Source organism: Ictidomys tridecemlineatus, chromosome 15 (assembly GCF_052094955.1).
Source record: "Ictidomys tridecemlineatus isolate mIctTri1 chromosome 15, mIctTri1.hap1, whole genome shotgun sequence".
In the NCBI taxonomy this organism is placed as follows: domain Eukaryota; kingdom Metazoa; phylum Chordata; class Mammalia; order Rodentia; family Sciuridae; genus Ictidomys; species Ictidomys tridecemlineatus.
The window spans coordinates 59,189,131-59,198,361 of NC_135491.1; the positions used below are offsets into that span (position 1 = coordinate 59,189,131).

The 9,231-nt window shown below is 63.9% G+C and overlaps 2 long non-coding RNA genes across 3 annotated transcripts; one reads left to right on the forward strand and one right to left on the reverse strand.

Annotated features, from left to right (window-relative positions):
- Nucleotides 1-1,885: 1,885 nt before the first annotated feature.
- Nucleotides 1,886-6,563, reverse strand: LOC120887993 (uncharacterized). 2 transcript variants are annotated; one of them, XR_005731436.2, is made up of 4 exons: nucleotides 5,067-6,563; nucleotides 4,762-4,914; nucleotides 3,492-3,699; nucleotides 1,886-3,116 (listed from the first exon to the last, which is right to left on the reverse strand). It is a non-coding gene; the product is annotated as an uncharacterized LOC120887993 (long non-coding RNA). The 2 variants fall into 2 exon arrangements; XR_005731435.2 differs by having other exon boundaries at nucleotides 1,886-3,699.
- Nucleotides 2,326-4,462, forward strand: LOC144370953 (uncharacterized). The gene is made up of 2 exons (XR_013431098.1): nucleotides 2,326-2,464; nucleotides 3,472-4,462. It is a non-coding gene; the product is annotated as an uncharacterized LOC144370953 (long non-coding RNA).
- Nucleotides 6,564-9,231: the final 2,668 nt, after the last annotated feature.

The window sequence follows — 9,231 nt, forward strand, 5'->3', positions numbered from 1 at the left end:
CTCAGGTGGTGATAGAGACTGAGGGTCTCAGTGGTGACAGAGACTGAGGGTCTCAGGTGGTGACAGAGACTGAGAGGCAGGGTGGGCTGAGGGCTAGAAGCAGGAGAGCGGTGCTCAGCTGCAGTCTGAAGGCTCTGCTGGAGGAGCTCCTTCCTGGATCAGGCCTTCGACTGGTTGGAGGAGGCCACCCGCGTTACAGGACAGTGGGCTGTCCTCAAGTGTGCAGACTTGGGTTCCAACCTCATCCCAAACCCCTCACGGAGTACCCAGAGAGTGATGACCCCGTGCATGGACACCGTGACCCAGCTGAGCTGACGTGGAATTGAGCCTCACGGTGCCCAGTAAATAGCTGTTGGGTGACTACATGAACAGTCCTGGGCCAGGCGGAACCCAGTTCTGGTCGGACTGAGTCTTCGTTAGCATGAATCGGGGTGGACATGAGAGTGCCCCCGCAGGCCAAGGCCAGCACCTCCCCACGCCTGCCTCTCGCAGTGGCCTCAGCCCTGGCCTCCTATTGGTCCCCTGCAGGAGGGAGACGAGGCTCGTCCAGGGCCAGCTCGGCCACCTGCCCGCTGCTGGGCCACCTGCCCACTGCTCGCCACCACCAGACATGCCTGGCCCCGCAGGGTGTGCCTCCGGTTCCGATCAGCATGGCGGTGGCCTCCAGGTGGCCGCCAGCTCCTCCTGGCCTCCCTCACCCCCCCACCTCCCGGAGTCGGGGAGTCGTGCAGAGCCGGTCCTCGGACATGGGCCTCTGGGCTGCAGCTTGGCTTCTCACTCCTGGGCCCCTTCAGCTTTGCCACCAGGCCCTGGCAGTCTCGAATGCCACTTAGAGCCAGGGCTGGCTCGGCCTCCCCGAGCCTCGGCTTCCTCGGCTGTAAAGTGGGGAAACATCCTGAGCTCAGGTGGGCAGGTGCTGGCCTGGCCTGGGCATTTCCTGTCGTCCACACCGATGTCCCCGTCTGGGCGCCCCAGAGCACCCGTCCTCCCCACCTGGGCCCGGGCTTCCCCCAGGGGAAGCTTCAGGGAGGTGAGGTCACTCCCAGCTCCCTGTGGATTGAGGAACCTCAGCCCAGGTGAGTTCCCGCAGGCCAGGGGAGGTGGCCGGCTGGCCGCAGGCACCGCTGTGATGGGCCGAGTGGCCCCGCTCTGCCCTCTGCGCCTGTACAACAGGCTCGGCCCCTTTGACTGCTCAGTGTCGGGGGCGACAGCAACCGTCCCTTCTTCCTTCCCATCTGTCCATCCAGTGACTGTGGAGCACCTACTGTGCGCCCGGCGGTGTGAAGGACGGGGACACAGTGCTAACAGCCACCTGCTCCCTGCTGCCTGGACGGCAGAGCCCAGGGACACAGCCTGCTCCACTGGTCTGCGTGTCCCTCCTGCTGCAGAGGCCCCGGCCACCCTCCCTGCCTGGCTTCCTCTGCTGGCTCTCAGTCCCTTCCCTCCTGCCCCAGGGGATCTGCCTCGGTAATTACCTCTGCTTCTCTCCAGGGCCGGCTCCTGCCTCCCCAGCTGGAAGGAGCAGGTCCCCGTCCCTTCCGGAGGGACAAGAGCCCTCGTCTACTAGCATGCAGCCACTGGGCAGCCTGTCCTGGCCAGCTTGGCCATCCCCAGCACTCGGGGAGGGCAGGGACTCCTGTAGTCTCCTCTTCACCAAGGAGAAGCTAGCAACCCTCGCCCAGAGAGCCATCGCAGGTCGGCCTCCAGGTGGGACTGGACCCAGCAGCGCTGAACACTCAAGCCCTCCCCTGTCCAGCCCCAGGCTCTCAGAGTTAGGTGAGCCTGGCCGCAGACCTCGGCCTGGGGGTGGAATCCAGCTGCCCGCAGCTGAGTACGGGCCGTCTCTTGGAGCAGAGCCTGTCCTTTCACGTGTCCACACGGCTGCTGCAGAGCCCACAGTCTTTTTTTATTTTTGGCCCTGGGGACTGAACCCAGGGGCCCTCGACCACTGAGCCACACCCCAGCCCCATCTGAATTTTATTTAGACAGGGTCTCTCTGAGTTGCTTAGCGCCTCGCTGTTGCTGAGGCTGGCTTTGCCCTCGCCATCCTCCTGTCTCAGCCTCCCGAGCCGCTGGGATGACAGGCGTGGGCCACCGTGCCTGGCAGATCCCGCAGTCTTGACGGAGGCTGCACAGTTCAAACATGAACAAAGCTGGCCGGTCCCTGAGCCGCCACAGGACACAGTGAGGAAGGGGACTGCTCGGAGCCTCTTCCTCCTGAGCCCTGAAGACTTCCGGTTCACCTGCGGAGCCACGTCTCCCACAAGGACCCCCTGGAAGGCAGGCGTCCAGGTTGCTCAGTCGACAGCAGAAATCAGACGTCCAGAAGTGTCTGCTGCCCGCGGTGTGAGACCGCCTGGGATCAGCTCGCGATGTGAACGTCTGACAGGAGGAAAGCAGCCGTCCATCCTGGGTGTCCTGAGCGGGTCGGATGCTCTCAAGCTCAGAAGCCCAGGAAGAGGAGGTAACGTAGGAAACTGAGTTGGGACCGTGCCTGACGTGGGGGACACAGAGGTGGTGGGACTCGAGAGAAGCGGGAAGCACCTTCCGTGCCTGAGGTGTGGACCAGGAGGTCGCCTGCGCCACCGCCCTGGCCTGAAGCCATGCACCAGGCTTTCTTTCTCCACGAATCTCAATTGGCAGCTGGCGGTGGCCCAGGCCCCTTCAGTGGTGGGGGTCCACCGTCCCCCGGGCCTCAGTGTCTGGGGTGAGTCCTGGCGTCCGGGTAGGTAGGGATGGCTGGGACTTTCTCAGGCCAGGCGGGGAGGGTGTCCACTGTCACAGCCCGGATCCCACTGAACAGACTGTCACATGACAGTCTCAACTGCAAGGGGGGCTGGGAAATGGCGTCCCCTGTATTCCCAGGAGTAGAAGGAGACGGCTTGATCGGTGTCTACCACAAGTTCTCCTGTTATCCCACCACTTCAATAATGCGTCTCTACTGAATCAGCACCGTAAACATACAGGAAATAAAACAAAACGCAGATGGCCCTGGGAGTTGCATTTCTAACGTAATGTCCCAGATTTCATAAGCATCCTGCACCTTTGTCCACTGACATCTGCTTTATACAGTCACGATGCACAGAAGTCCTTGGGAGGATTCTTCTGGGCATCCCCTATATTTGGGTTATATTTAGGCACAACTGTTATTTCTTGGTTTGGGAAGGTGTTTGCATTAAACCAATTGGAAAAACAAGCTAAAGACTAAGTTGAGACCTGAGCTTCAACGACTTGGGAGGGGGCTGCTTGGTAGGAGGGTGCAGGGTGGGGCCCCCACATCCAGCTTCAGGACTTACTATCTCCTGGGAAATTGGAGATATCAGTAAGGAACCCCCAGATGTCGGTGAGGGCCATGGCTTGGGAGCAGGGTGGGGAGGGGTGGCGGGTGAAGGTTGGTGCTGCTGAACACCCACACGTGCAGCTCAGAGAGGGGGTCTTGTTTGTTTCTGCTGCGCTGGGGATGGAGCCCAGGGCTCACCACTGAGGCACACCTGAAGACCCCGTGTGACCAGCAGCGGGTTCAGCCGTAGAACATTCCCGTCCACCTCCAGCCTGGACTCCTGCTGCGAGGGCAGCTGTTGCAAGAGTCATTTTAGCTGCCCCGTTTCAGCTCTGAGGACCACGACGGAGCCGCTCCTCTGCTCCTCTCCTGCTGTGGCGGGACCAGGGAGGGAGCCAGATCTGTCTGCTCGCTGCCTCCTGTGAATATGCCACACACCGGAACCATTTTCTAAGACTCGCGGGGGAAAGCAGGTTGATCCAAGGAGAACTCCAAGCAGCCCCATCCCCGGCTCTGGTGCAGGAGGAGCCTGGACCTGTCCAGCCGCCCAGGGAGGCCTGAGTGCGGCACCCCGGGGCCTGCTCCCCTGCAGGATGAGCCTTCCGGTCACTCTGGCTCTCTGCTTTCCACTGGCACTCCACAGCAAAGGCCACCGCCCCCCTGAGGAACGAGCAGCCAGGCTGGAGTGGCCTGGGGTGGCCACAGCCCTGACCACAGGCGGGACTCCAGTCAGATGCAAGTGCTGGCCAGAGCCACCAGAGAAGCTCAGAGCTCCCTGCGCCTGCACCGAACGGAAAAGGTCTGCAGGACTCCGGGTCCCCTACCCCAGGCAGCCAGGGAAGGGGAGGCCCCGCCAGACCTGTCCCCAAAGCCCCTTCACAAGATACCCCCCCTTCCCTTCCTTGAGAGCTAAGAGCACGTGGACTAGGCAGGAGGGGGGTTTGGATCAGAGGCTGTTTAACCTTCAGATAGATCAGATGGCTCAGTCCAGAGCAGGGGCTCCAGACTCAGGCCCCCCGGGCTTTGCTGGCCACTGTCCAACCACTGTGGGGCTCCAGGAAAGCTACTCTGCCTCTCTGAGCCTCAGCTCCTCCTCTGTAAAGTGGGGATAATGGGAGGAGTCCATATAGGGTGACTGTGAGGATTGAATGGGTCAATAAATAAAAAAGCTTTTACAATATCGGTGAGCCCAAAATAAGCTCTCCATATCTGTAAGATGTGCACACACACACACGTGTGCACAAGCACCTGTGCCAGCACACGGGCATGTGACACACATGTGTGCACAACATACATGCATGTATGACACACAGATGCACAAGTCGACATGAGTCAGACACACAGACGCACGTGCTGGCACACGTCATGCACTGGACCTCATGAAGTGTGCACCAGGACCTTCAAGACGGGGCGTGCTCCCCCAGGCCCACCCAGCACTTGCCCTGCCTGAGGTCCAGAGGCCTGGCCCGGCTCAGCCTCACCTGACCTGCGTCTTCCTGGGGGTGGGGGCAGAGGTGGGGTGGCAGTGGCTTCTCACGGGACGGGTTTCCTGGGAGGTGGTCGACAACGCTGACTGTAGTGAATGTCACTTTCAAGTGGTGAAGATGGTCAATTTCACACTAAGGGAATTTCAGCTGGACACAGAAGCAGGGGTGGGGGCAGATCAGGACAGGCACAACTCCAGGGCCCCGGGCAGTCTGTGATGGATGGGGGCTGCCCCTGAGTTTATTTCAGGGGACTGCGGACGCCCGGTGGGTGTGTCAGCTACCCAAACCCTGGGGCTCACCACAGCAATCGATGAGCACCTCACGGTTTTTGTGGGTTAGGATCCAAGCTCCTTCCTGAGCTGCCTGGCTGGGGTCCCCGGGCAGGTGGGGGGCGGCGCCCCCAGCGGAGGCTGCACCCCCACACCCTCCGGGCTGCTGGCGGGCCTGGCTCCTCACCGGCTCTCTGTGGGAGTCCATGGGAACTGCAGCAGGCAGCTGGCTTCCCACAGTGGGCGATCCCAGAGCAGGGAGCAGGGAGCAGGGAGGAGGGAGAGGCCAGAACAGGGGCCCCAGCCAGGCATGCACCTCAGTGGGCCCTGGTGGGCACAGGTGCCACGCTGCCTCTGCCCTTGGTCAGTGGGTCTAGAGTCTGAGGCCTGTCCAGCCCCAGGTCCTGCCACTGCCAGGCCTCGCAGGCTGGTGGGGACAGTGTGGTCCACCACCTGAGGCGTTTCCATGGAGAGAGGGCAGGGGAAGCCTGGGAGCCCAGGGAGCACGGTGGCCACGCGAGTCTCCCCTGAGTGGAACCAGTGAGCTGCTTGCACACCTGGGCCTCCACTGGCTCCCGGAGCCCCCAGGACGGAGCTGCGGGGTCGGTGCACAGAACGGGGTGGACAGGGGTCCAGGAACGGCGGCGTGCAGTGACGTGGAGCACAAGTCTCCTTGGGGAGCGGGGAGGGAAGGATTTGGGGAGATATCAGTTCTCTCCAACTTTGATCTTCAAAAACACTCTGAGCAAACCCAGGAGAGAGGAGCATCTGTTAATCGGGTGGTACGTGCAGTCTGGTACGTGCCCAACTGCTCACAATGTGACCTCTCCAGTGTGCTCTGACGGGGGACAGGAGGACGCTCTGGGGCCTGGCTGAGCCGCCCGCAGGCTGGCACGCTCCCTGGGTGGCAGGTGCACACCTGGGATGTGCTGCTGTCACGGGTGCCTCTGAGCCTCATGTCACACGCTCAAGGTCCAGCACTGACCTGGAACAGGGACCAGGGCTTGCAGATGTGCCAAAGAGCCTGACTGTGCGCTCCTGGGGTGGGGTGGCGGCAGCTCCCGGCCTCGGCCTCCCTCTGCTGCAGGACCAGCTGCCCCCGAGGCTGGAACCCTCCCTGGGTGCTGCAGGAGGCCCGAAGCCCCGACTCCTTCCCACACCCCCTCCTTCCCATGCCGCCCTGCACCCCTGCCACAGGGAGGCCCACGCCGCTCTCCTGTCCTGGACCCCTCAGGCCGCTTCCTTGGCCATGGAGGCCCGGCCTGCTCCCCGGATGCCTCATCCTAGGTCCCTCCCCCACCTTCGTGGTGTGTGGCGCCAACGCTCCTCACCAGAACCCCCTGATGGGCCCCATCGGACTCCTCAGAGGGGCCGCAACGCTGGATGTGGGGCCAGACGTGGGGCCAGGTGCTGGGCTGCTCCTCCTGACCCGAAAGGCTGGGCGGCTGGTGTTGCACGCTGTCAGTCTCCTGGGGTGGGTGTGCCCTCTCGCACGGGGCCAGCCCTCTCCTCCTCTGGGAGCTCTCAGTCTGGCCTGTCCCCCCCCCCCCCCCCCCCCCGCCCCACCCCATGGCTCCTCCCCAGGACCCACCCCCACAGGAGACGACTCTGTGCCCAGGGCGGTTTCCCCTGGGCTGGCTCTTGGTCCTCGGGGCTCGTGGCCCTGGGGCCTGCTCACGAGGCACAGCTGCTCCGGAAGGTCACCTGGAGGCCCTTCGGAAGGGCCAGGCACCCTCAGGAGATGCTCTGCCCAGGTGGGATGAGGGCCCAGCCCTCCTGCTGGGGCACTAGATGCCCTGTGAGCAGCACAGCGGCGAGGGGGCTCGCCAGCGTCCTGTCCTGGCACTGGGCGGTGCAGAAACTGCCCTGCAGGTTTGAGTGAGGACCAACTCAGACCACACCCACCTGCCTCTGAGAGCGTGAACTGTGCCCAAACGTCGTGACCTCGTGTTTCCGTGGGAACCAGAGCTCCCCACTCACCCAGGGGAAAGCCACCGCCCGCCAGGCTCCAGGCCGGGCGGGCATCTGCAGGCTGGCGCGGCACCGGCTCGATTCCCAGCACAGAGCTGCACAGTCGCTCGCAGCCAGACGGGGTCTCCCTCCATCCACAGTCCGCAGCCGCCAGGGCACCGAGGCCGCAGGCCAGCCCTGGAGCCCTCACGGGGGCCACCTCCGCTGGGCCTCGGCCACCGGGCCTCCCTGAGGACAGCCTCCTCCTTGATCCTTTCTGGGGGGAGGGGGATCAGGTTGGCAAGAACTGGCTACAGAGACAGCCCAGCTGGACGCAGGACCAGGGCTGATTCAGGTACTGCAGAGAGGGCAGGAGCCAGGCCGGAGACTGGCCGGCCACATCCGGGAGCGGGACAAGCAGGCGTCCCGCCTGGCCTGCCGCAGGCCTCCTGAGAGGGGTCCAGGGAGGGGCTGAGGGTCCAGGGAGGGCCTTGGCTGCTCAGGTGGGGTCTGAGGGCCAGCGGAGGCAGTGTGCCTGTGAAGTGCAGAGCTGGCCCCAGACCTGCGGGACCTGTGATGGAGCGGGAGTCCAGGTGACCCCGCTGGGGCGGGCTGAGCGGCGGCAGGCATGAAAAGCGCCCCTGCACGTTCTGGCGTCTGTTGAAGGAAGGACCAGAGACCCCCGTGGGGACATGTGGGACAGTGACTCGGTGTCCTAGCAGCTGTGCCTGCTGGCTCCGCCTCCTGCCTTCCCAGTGGCCCAGCCACCCCCCAGGACGAGGCAGAGCTCAGAGCCAGACCCAGACAGGCAGCCCCTGGCCCTGTGCCAGCAGCCACCCTCCTCGCCTTCAGGTGAACCTGTCCATCCCAGTGGGCTGGCCGGAGTGGCTGTGGCCACGTATGGCCAGCCACAGATCCGGTGCCCACCCTGCAGCTGCAGCAGCCCAGCGGTGCCTGGCCACACGGAGCGGCACCTTCCCTGGCTGCAGAGTGCCAGACCCCAGGGGCACCCGGGCTCCAGGGTAGCCCTGGGGCCTGTCTGCTGCAAGGCTGCTGCCTGGGTCCCTCCGCTCGGCTTGCTGCTAGTGTTTCTGCTGCCATCGAGGTGGAACCTGTGTGCCCCTCAGCTGGCATCCCTCACTCCAGGAAGTGCTGCTGGGGACCCAGGGCAGGGATCGGAACAGGAAGCGAGGCTCTCCCCTTGCCCTGGGTGACTCACCGTGGGGACTTGGCATCAGTGTGTCCAGAGCTCCTGACGCCCACATCTATGCAGAGAAGCAGGACACCCAGGGTGGCCGGGACTCGGGCCCCAGGGCTGGCGGGCCTTCTGCCACCTCTGCCTTCGACAGCCCAGATAGGAGGTGACTCTGGGACATTGCACAAAGGGTGTGAGCCCACGGACGCTTGCTGTCATTCACAGTTACGGACAGACACGCGCCACCCTGGAGTGGGGCTCCTGAAGGCAACCGGATGAAGTGGCAGGAGCCCGGGACCCAGGGCGGCCACCGCAGCTCGTCCTGACGCAGTAAGACACTCCAGTGGCATCGGAAAAGTGGCTGGGCCAACCAGACCACTGCCGCCCGCCATCACTGCCGCTCGACAGTGGACGCTGGCCTGTCCTTCGCTGTGACCGTCTTGTTCGGCTCAGTCTCTATGATGACACCTGGTCACCACAGGAGCCCCTACGCTGTGAACGTGTCTGGACGGGAGGCTGCCCAGGCTCCCCGTCTCGCTCCGCCCCCACCTCCTGGCTGCCTCCACACAGGGTCAGGGTGGTCCCTGCACATCGTGTCCGTCTGGCAACGGCAACTGTCATCACTCGCCACCAGGTGAGCAGCCACAGTGGCAGTGGCAGTGTGCCTGGCCTCACCCCGGGCAGGGAGCAGGGGATTTCCTCTTCCCATTGTACATGTGCTGACTCAGAAAGGCCCAGCAACTTGCCCACAGCCACACAGCCGCAAGGCACAGAGTGGGGACATTCGGGAGCCCCCAGTGACCCAGGGATTCCTCTGCTGACCGCCTCCCCCCACCAGCATCGGCCCTTGCTGCTGACCTGCTGAGCTTCTCAGAGCCCTAACTCAGCCCGGCTGGCCGAGGCCTGTGGTCTGGGTCACCAGCTCAGCTTCTTGTCTCAGGGACGTTCAGTGGCTGGTGTTGGGGTGAAGGGTCTGGGGGCAGGGGCAGAGCACCAAGAACCCAGTGGGCCCCAGGCAGGCCAGCTTCTGCCCGCTCCAGGCGGACAGGC